This window comes from Procambarus clarkii, chromosome 53 (assembly GCF_040958095.1).
Source record: "Procambarus clarkii isolate CNS0578487 chromosome 53, FALCON_Pclarkii_2.0, whole genome shotgun sequence".
NCBI lineage: Eukaryota > Metazoa > Arthropoda > Malacostraca > Decapoda > Cambaridae > Procambarus > Procambarus clarkii.
The window spans coordinates 6,390,961-6,401,219 of record NC_091202.1 but is presented as its reverse complement, the minus strand read 5'-3'; the positions used below and the strand labels follow the sequence as shown (position 1 = coordinate 6,401,219).

Here is a 10,259-nt window from a genome sequence, read left to right as displayed (position 1 = left end):
CAGCGCCTTCAGCCAGCACATTTGCTCATTCATTTCCACAGATTCCAACAAGGTAGGGGATTTACAGAAATTTGTATATTCATATTGTTATATATTAAAAATATGAATGCAGTTCAATATGATAAGACAAATACATGAGTTTATGATAAATTCGTTTTCTGTGATATACCATTGATATGCTCTTTTTTTCTTTAAACGGCAGACTAAACTAAAGTGCTCACATCAACAGATTTGATGTATAAATGGTCAACGCTCAACAGAGTTAGTATAAATGTATTAGTATAAATCTTACTTGTCTCATTGTTAATTCACATTCAATGTCAACTTGTGGTTTTGATGTGGCACGTTTGGCCAAGACACCCCACCCCATTATGCACCCCATACCCATCTTGTGGGCGGTTGTGGAAAGGGTTACAGAGGCACATAATGGGCTCAGGGACTGAACCCCACAATTCATTTAGCTAAGCAAGTTACAATCTTGATGAGCTAGTTACAAAATTCAATATAAGTCATCACATCAACAATGGGTTCGAGATCGACCTCAAGTACAGGTTCTAAATTAAGCAACTGACATATGTGGAGAGCTAGTATCAAAATTTATATGTTTGTCCTGCACACCGTCCCCCATCCAGTGGGCAGCGGTGGATAGGTTACAATCACTTAGTTGTTATCTACAGTTAGCAAACTGGGGATATTTGGCTAAAATTTCTGGTAGCAGATCATTTTGAATGAAATATTGACACATCGCTGGAACATTGGTTATAGAATTGTCTCTAAATTCATGTATCTTTTCGCACTCCATCACATAGTGACGGAGGGTGTGCGAATAATTTTGTTGACACAGTTTACATTTGGTCAGGTCTACATCAGCAGATAATGAGAATTCCCAGAGATACTTGTAACCGAGTCTAAGCCGAGCAGTAGTAACATCTAGAAGTCTGCTGATTTTATTGGATGATCCATAGATGTGTGGCTCCTCTTGTATGATATGTATGATAGATGGAATTACTAGTTCCAGTTTCTAGGCAGGCGATGAGTACTCACAATAACCTTAATTAAGCGTCAAAACAAAAATGTGTATACTCTTTTTACTCTCCTGACCTTAGTTCTCGAGCTATGTATTTCATTTTGGTACCAACGTGTTCGCAATAACATTCTCTAGAAGAAAATCAGCAAAAACGGTCACCAAAAGTTATATGAATACCAGCACCCAATAAATACCTACGTAGATGACTCGCCGTGAGTGCCCAAGAGCAACAAAATGTTTTTACTCTTGGGATTGTTATCACTTCCACACTTGTCCTACAGCGTTAATTTTGGTATCAATGTACTCGCAATGAAATTCCCAACACGGTGATATGAATATAAACGTAGAATAATGGTCGCTGCCCACCCGCAAGAGTGTGGGAAGTGGCGGAACTGTTACCCAGTATTGGTGACAAGACGACACATGGGCGATACAGTGCTTTGAAAGTTTATAATTATATCACTGTCCTGACATTATTATTGTATGTACGTCATTCATTTTTGTGCCAATGTTTTCGCAATAGAATGTTCTATGAGCCCGTAGGTAAAAAAGAGCAACAAAGCGTAAGATAGAATAGCACCATATATAAAACAACGCTGGTACATATCAGTGAGCGTCAAACACACACGAAATGTGTGTGTTTGATGGTGGTCAAACGATGTTTGATGTGTTTGATCAGGTGATGTCCTGATCCGCATAATTAAAGTATGAATTATGTTGAGAAAAAATAAGAAAAAAGGGAAAAAACAGGGGTGGGAGAAACATGACAGAAAAAGAGTAAAAATACAATTTGGTCAACAAAACAGCATTGTTTAAAATAAAAGATATGGATTGACATTTTGGGGGTTAGGTTGGTAGGTTACATTGAGTTAATTAGGTAGTACTTAGTGTTTATCTGTTATAGATAGGAGCTGCCTGGTATGGGCCAATAGGCCTTCTGCAGTTACCTTTGTTTTTATGTTTTTGCCCTGTAACCTAAATGGTTAGAGAGGCACATATATGGGCTTAGGGACTGAACCCCACAATTCATTTAGCTAAGCAAGTTACAATCTTGATGAGCTAGTTACAAAATTCAATATAAGTCATCACATCAACAATGGGTTCGAGATCGACCTCAAGTACAGGTTCTAAATTAAGCAACTGACATATGTGGAGAGCTAGTATCAAAATTTATATGTTTGTCCTGCACACCGTCCCCCATCCAGTGGGCAGCGGTGGATAGGTTACAATCACTTAGTTGTTATCTACAGTTAGCAAACTGGGGATATTTGGCTAAAATTTCTGGTAGCAGATCATTTTGAATGAAATATTGACACATCGCTGGAACATTGGTTATAGAATTGTCTCTAAATTCATGTATCTTTTCGCACTCCATCACATAGTGACGGAGGGTGTGCGAATAATTTTGTTGACACAGTTTACATTTGGTCAGGTCTACATCAGCAGATAATGAGAATTCCCAGAGATACTTGTAACCGAGTCTAAGCCGAGCAGTAGTAACATCTAGAAGTCTGCTGATTTTATTGGATGATCCATAGATGTGTGGCTCCTCTTGTATGATATGTATGATAGATGGAATTACTAGTTCCAGTTTCTAGGCAGGCGATGAGTACTCACAATAACCTTAATTAAGCGTCAAAACAAAAATGTGTATACTCTTTTTACTCTCCTGACCTTAGTTCTCGAGCTATGTATTTCATTTTGGTACCAACGTGTTCGCAATAACATTCTCTAGAAGAAAATCAGCAAAAACGGTCACCAAAAGTTATATGAATACCAGCACCCAATAAATACCTACGTAGATGACTCGCCGTGAGTGCCCAAGAGCAACAAAATGTTTTTACTCTTGGGATTGTTATCACTTCCACACTTGTCCTACAGCGTTAATTTTGGTATCAATGTACTCGCAATGAAATTCCCAACACGGTGATATGAATATAAACGTAGAATAATGGTCGCTGCCCACCCGCAAGAGTGTGGGAAGTGGCGGAACTGTTACCCAGTATTGGTGACAAGACGACACATAGGCGATACAGTGCTTTGAAAGTTTATAATTATATCACTGTCCTGACATTATTATTGTATGTACGTCATTCATTTTTGTGCCAATGTTTTCGCAATAGAATGTTCTATGAGCCCGTAGGTAAAAAAGAGCAACAAAGCGTAAGATAGAATAGCACCATATATAAAACAACGCTGGTACATATCAGTGAGCGTCAAACACACACGAAATGTGTGTGTTTGATGGTGGTCAAACGATGTTTGATGTGTTTGATCAGGTGATGTCCTGATCCGCATAATTAAAGTATGAATTATGTTGAGAAAAAATAAGAAAAAAGGGAAAAAACAGGGGTGGGAGAAACATGACAGAAAAAGAGTAAAAATACAATTTGGTCAACAAAACAGCATTGTTTAAAATAAAAGATATGGATTGACATTTTGGGGGTTAGGTTGGTAGGTTACATTGAGTTAATTAGGTAGTACTTAGTGTTTATCTGTTATAGATAGGAGCTGCCTGGTATGGGCCAATAGGCCTTCTGCAGTTACCTTTGTTTTTATGTTTTTGCCCTGTAACCTAAATGGTTAGAGAGGCACATATATGGGCTTAGGGACTGAACCCCACACTACATTTAGCTAAGCTGGTTACAATCTTGATGATATAGTTACAAAATTCTGTATAAGTCGTCACATTATCAATGGGTTCGAGATCAACCACAATTTCCTGAATAGATATAACAAAGGGGATATTAATAGGGTATTAAAATTGTCAACACAAGATAGAACACGAAACAATGGGTATAAATTGGATAAGTTTAGATTTAGGAAAGACTTGGGTAAATACAGGTAAATAAATACAAATTTATAAATAAATCTATAAATCCAACATTATGTTTGTAAATCAACTATGTATGTATGAAAAAAAATGACTAATACGTTCGGCGAATGACTTTGACTTCAACTTCACTTTGACTTCGTTCATGTCATCGTATTTTCCGTAATATATAAAGGTTATGACAATGCAATTATATTATTGTGTGCAAATAAGTTTGAAATTTCATGTACCCTAAAAATATTAAAATAAAGAATAAGAATAATTAAATAATTGTTGTAGTAAATTGTCACACGTTCATCATACGCAAACGAACACACAGTTTGGAGCGTCAGTACAAGACCGCCGCCATTTTAAAACACGGCTTCGAATGTAAGTAATGTTTTTCTCGTACTAACACTGTGTTATACAATAGATTTGGTCTTGAATTCACAAATTTAGTTGTTACATCTGACAGAGTATGTTAGACGGTGTAATGCTGGTCCATGTTAACGTATTTGTGGGCTTGGTTGGTTTAAATGTGGAGGCGAGGCCTGGCAGTGCTGGTGTATGTGGAGGCGAGGCGAGGCCTGGCAGTGCTGGTGTATGTGGAGGCGAGGCCTGGCTGTGCTAGTGTGTATGTGGAGGCGAGGCCTGGCTGTGCTAGTGTGTATGTGGAGGCGAGGCATGTACAACACTCCCCAATAGGAAGAAAACCCACTGGGTTCTAGGCTAGGTTAGGCTTATCTGTAATAATTGAATTAAGCCTAGCAAAGCCTAGAACCTAGTTCAGTAATTTAAAAAATGTTGTAACTTGAAAAATGCCATTCAATACATTACACAATTTAAATATTTTCAGGCAATCAACACAACCCTCATGTTGGCTAACCCTCTCTCATGTTGGTCAATAATTTAATTATTTTTTTATGGAGTAATTTTTGCTGTTGAAATGTAGTCTTTTTGAGACTACATTTCAAATGTAGTGTGTGTGGAGGCGTGTATGTTAGGTATTACCTAATATACACGGTGTAATATATCTATCTGTGTGAAATAGATTAAATCCATTTATTTGATATTCAGCTAATAGTTCTGTATTTTCTACATTCATCCATGTTTTGGTAAGTGCAATAATATGTATTGTTTCATTGCAGATTAGAGATTCAAGATAGTTCTAGATTTCCGAAGTACTGAAACGCGCGCCATACAGGCTTGGTGGATCTAGGTGCAAGGTAAAATTATTTACATTTACTTTTGTATTTATGTTTTGTATTTATATGCATATATGCATTTATATGCATTATTCTATAGAATAATAGATCTCGTAATAATTTTGCAAAAATAGTGGCATTTACTATTTTTAAAAGATTATTAAAAAATTTACTGATATGGTGCATTCGGAAGGGCGAAGAGGGAGAACGGCCTGTTGACATAGCTCGGGTGCAGGGGGGGGGGGTTGTGTAAAAGCCTGGTTTGTGCCTCGGAGAGGCTATGGGATCCAGTAAGTTCAGTAGAACTTCGGTTTCAACCCTTTTACCCTGTTGTAGCTCAGTCGATTAAGGCAGTGTCTGGGATGCTCCCGGACGCAGGTTCGAATCCTCGTCACGGCCCTTGTGGATTTGTTCATTTGATGCATCACGTTATTGTGATCTGTGTGTGTAATTCTTCACTTGCTACAGCAACAGGAATGTGTGTGTATGTATTTGTGTTGTTGAATATGACCGAAAGTGTAAGATTAATGATTCTAACACAAATCGTCTGAATATTTGTTTTTCTTCACTGTCGAGAGTAGTTAAAAAAATTTACTCGAGTTTATTTTCACACTTTATTTATGGTCCTTAAGTCCCTCTCCTTAATGCTGCTGCTGTTTCTCGCATCTTTGCATCGCTTGTATGTTTGGGGGTTTGGCCTCTTGCTATATATTGATTCCATTTGTGTGTGTTTGGGTCTCAGGCCCTCTCGCAATTTCTGTTGAACAAACCCCTTTTCCTAGTTCTGCATCTCTCCTTTGGTACAAATTTTGTTGTGCTTTTATCATATATTTCACAAAACTTGACATACATTTCATTTACTTCATGTCCTATCAGCAAGTGTTTGTCAAATTCTTTAAGGAAAGTTTATCATCCTGATTGCAGATCTCTAGCGATATTATGTCAACTTCTTGTGGATTCGCAATCATTATTTAATTTACCTTTAGGTGTTCTTTCACCAGCACAGCAACACTGTACCTCTCCCAACCAGTTTAAGATAAAAACTAAGTACTAACTAATTAACTCAATGTAACCTACCTTACCCCCAAAATGACAACCCATGTCTTCTATTTTAAACAATGCTGTTTTGTTGACCAAATTGTATTTTTGTTTTTTTCTGCAATGTTTCCCCCCCCCCCCCCCACCACTCTACCACCACATTGAGTTTAGTAGCTCTGTGCACGTCAGGTGCTGTTTAATATACAGACCTACTCCTCCATTTGACCTAGTTTCTCTATCACATCTATATCACTTTGTGCTTTAGCCCTGGTGGAGCTTGGTCCACCAGGCTGTTGTTTGGAGTGGCCCGCAGATCCACATACAGTCTGCATATGATATACAGTCTGTTGATCAATTAAACTACAGTAGTTAGTTTTTATCATCCGAATGCACCAATATGTGTTCATTCTTCCCAGATGAAGGAACTAGGTAATATTCATCATCTGAATGCACCATCTGATGCTTTAACACTCATGATACACGAGAGGTTTAAAAAACTTTTAAAACTTTTAAAACTTTTTGACCTATGTATTTAAAAGCAATTCTAAAGTTAAAAAGTGTAGCATAGGCCCCTCGCAGAATGTTCTTAATATGATCCTCAGGTTATAGTTTTCTATCTAAAACCACCCCTAGATCTCTTTCTTGATCAGAATTCTTTATAGATCTCAGTGGCTCGATCATAGAAACTGCTCTAAATCCTTGTTGGCCTGGATTGTGGAGGTCATTGGTCTCTATAAAACTAGTAATCTGACTCCTGATCACTCTCAAATAATTTTATTATGTGGGATGTTAGTGCAACTGGTCTATAATTCTTTGCCAATGCTTGTGTTGTGTTGTGTTGTTTTGGTAGTGATGTGCAATGTGTTGTTTTGGTAGTGATTCGTCCAGTTCTGGTAGTAGTGCGGTTGTTGTGTAGTGTAGTACTTGTGTGCTTGTTAATGACTTGTATTCCAGTCTTGTGGGTATCTCCTTTCCCCTACGGGCCAACTGCTTTGTTCTTACCTAGCATTTTGCTTTGTTTGGGTATGAATGTTTGTGTGCCGTATATTTTGCAAAATTTGCCATATATCTCATTATTTACTCCTCTGCCTAGCAACAAGTCTGTCTAATTATACTCATTAACTGTTTTTCAAAGTTCCCCATAGTGTCCTTTATTGAAATCGAGTTCATGAACCGTTTCAATGTTCTTATTTTCTTCTAGATTATATCTTAAAGTATATTTAAATGTTATTGTTATTATTGTTATTAAATGTTATTGTGACATTGCATTGCAATTGAGCTATGTTGTTTACCATACCGTTCATTTCGTGAGTATAAGTATAGATGCCACACTTGTGACAGGTAAAACCATGCCTTTTTTGAAAAACAGCACCGTCTGTTGCACGTAAGAGCAACCCACACTATATTATGTTGCGATATTATTTCAATATTTCCGATTGTATTGATAATTTGAATTTTCATAGATTTCAATTTATTTTCATTTCGATTTAATAATTTTGTGTGACATTGCATTGAAATTGAGCTGTGTTGTTTACCATACTGTTCATTTCATGAGTATAGTTTATTTTTTTATTTTTTTCATTTCATTTTTTTAGCTGTTCTTATTTTTCAGTGATGGGAATATCAGATCATTTGATGTTCCCAATTTTCTGATGGAAGCATCAGACCATTATAGAATGCATCGGATGAGGTAGTTTGGAATGGTGGGGAGGACGAGAGGGGGGTATGGTGGGGAAGACGAGGGGACAGAGGAGAGGGTAATGGTGGGGAGGACGAGGGGACTGGGGAGTTGGGGATGGTGGGGACAGGGGAATGCTGGGGAGGACAAAGGGACAGGTGAATGGGAGATGGTGGGGGAGGAAGAAGGACAGGGGAGGGGAAAATGGTAAGGAGGACGATGGGACAGGGAAGTGGGAATAGTGGGGATGATGTGGGGACAGGGAAGTGGGAAGGACGAGAGGACTGTGGAATGGGGAATAGCAAAGTGAATTATAATTATATATATTAATTAATTCTTATAAATTTCCAGAAGCCTGTATCAACACCCACACTAATGCAACTGAAAGAGATGTTGAGACAAGTATTGCTGATATGTTGAAGAACGCCCCAAACAAACTCGGTGGAAACAGATACAAGGTAAAGTTTGCCAATTTGCTGTAGTCTAATTCAATTTCTTTTTAGTAATCTTCGAGAACATTTATGCTATGAATAAGATAAAATAATGTAACTGATTTTGATTTATTTACTATTTATTATTTATTTACCGTTATTAGTATAATAGATCTCGTAATAATTTTGCAAAAATAATGGCATTTACTATTTTAAAAAGCTCGGGTGCAGGGGGGGGGGTTTGTGTAAAAGCCTGGTTTGTGCCTCGGAGAGGCTATGGGATCCAGTAAGATCGTCCTTCCTTTCCTCCCTAGAATCTGGATGTAGCAGGTGCTCAATTGTCAAAAGTGAAAAATTGGTTTTGTCTTCCGAATGCACCATTTGTGTAAATTTGCTAATAATCTTTTAAAAATAGTAAATGCCATTATTTTTGCAAAATTATTACGAGATCTATTATACTAATAACGGTTTGATAAAATACAGTAGACTGCCTACTGGATAATAGTTCCAGTCCACCTGTAGACAGGGATCTCACATCAGCTTGTATATTATACAAGGATAAGATTTGATTTACTTTTGTATTTATATGCATATATGCATTTATATGCATTATTCTCTAGAATAATAGATCTCGTAATAATTTTGCAAAAATAGTGGCATTTACTATTTTAAAAAGCTCGGGTGCAGGGGGGGGGGGGGTTTGTGTAAAAGCCTGGTTTGTGCCTCGGAGAGGCTATGGGATCCAGTAAGATCGTCCTTCCTTTCCTCCCTAGAATCTGGATGTAGCAGGTGCTCAATTGTCAAAAGTGAAAAATTGGTTTTGTCTTCCGAATGCACCATTTGTGTAAATTTGCTAATAATCTTTTAAAAATAGTAAATGCCATTATTTTTGCAAAATTATTACGAGATCTATTATACTAATAACGGTTTGATAAAATACAGTAGACTGCCTACTGGATAATAGTTCCAGTCCACCTGTAGACAGGGATCTCACATCAGCTTGTATATTATACAAGGATAAGATTTGATTTACTTTTGTATTTATATGCATATATGCATTTATATGCATTATTCTCTAGAATAATAGATCTCGTAATAATTTTGCAAAAATAGTGGCATTTACTATTTTAAAAAGCTCGGGTGCAGGGGGGGGGGGTTTGTGTAAAAGCCTGGTTTGTGCCTCGGAGAGGCTATGGGATCCAGTAAGATCGTCCTTCCTTTCCTCCCTAGAATCTGGATGTAGCAGGTGCTCAATTGTCAAAAGTGAAAAATTGGTTTTGTCTTCCGAATGCACCATTTGTGTAAATTTGCTAATAATCTTTTAAAAATAGTAAATGCCATTATTTTTGCAAAATTATTACGAGATCTATTATACTAATAACGGTTTGATAAAATACAGTAGACTGCCTACTGGATAATAGTTCCAGTCCACCTGTAGACAGGGATCTCACATCAGCTTGTATATTATACAAGGATAAGATTTGATTTACTTTTGTATTTATATGCATATATGCATTTATATGCATTATTCTCTAGAATAATAGATCTCGTAATAATTTTGCAAAAATAGTGGCATTTACTATTTTAAAAAGCTCGGGTGCAGGGGGGGGGGGGGGTTTGTGTAAAAGCCTGGTTTGTGCCTCGGAGAGGCTATGGGATCCAGTAAGATCGTCCTTCCTTTCCTCCCTAGAATCTGGATGTAGCAGGTGCTCAATTGTCAAAAGTGAAAAATTGGTTTTGTCTTCCGAATGCACCATTTGTGTAAATTTGCTAATAATCTTTTAAAAATAGTAAATGCCATTATTTTTGCAAAATTATTACGAGATCTATTATACTAATAACGGTTTGATAAAATACAGTAGACTGCCTACTGGTTTTACCTGTAATAAGGTTTGATACAGATGATTATGATTATGGTTTTGGCATAATGGAATACATGATGAAGGAATTATCAAAATTGACATTTTTATCAGGGGATATCCTGAATATTGTCAAAATGACGGAAACCCATATGTCAAAAACACATGGAGATATACCAATCCTGGAAGACATTCTTCCATCCCCACTT

General features: G+C 37.1%; 1 long non-coding RNA gene across 1 annotated transcript in view; it reads left to right on the top strand.

Annotated features, from left to right (window-relative positions):
* The first annotated feature begins 4,190 nt into the window (after nt 1-4,190).
* The window catches only part of LOC138352337 (uncharacterized), an 8,221-nt gene continuing 2,152 nt past the window's right edge, over nt 4,191-10,259 (top strand). The window contains exons 1-3 of the long non-coding RNA XR_011222758.1: nt 4,191-4,229; nt 4,988-5,065; nt 8,112-8,218. This is a non-coding gene — a long non-coding RNA (uncharacterized lncRNA). The remainder of the gene's footprint in view (nt 4,230-4,987; nt 5,066-8,111; nt 8,219-10,259) is intronic.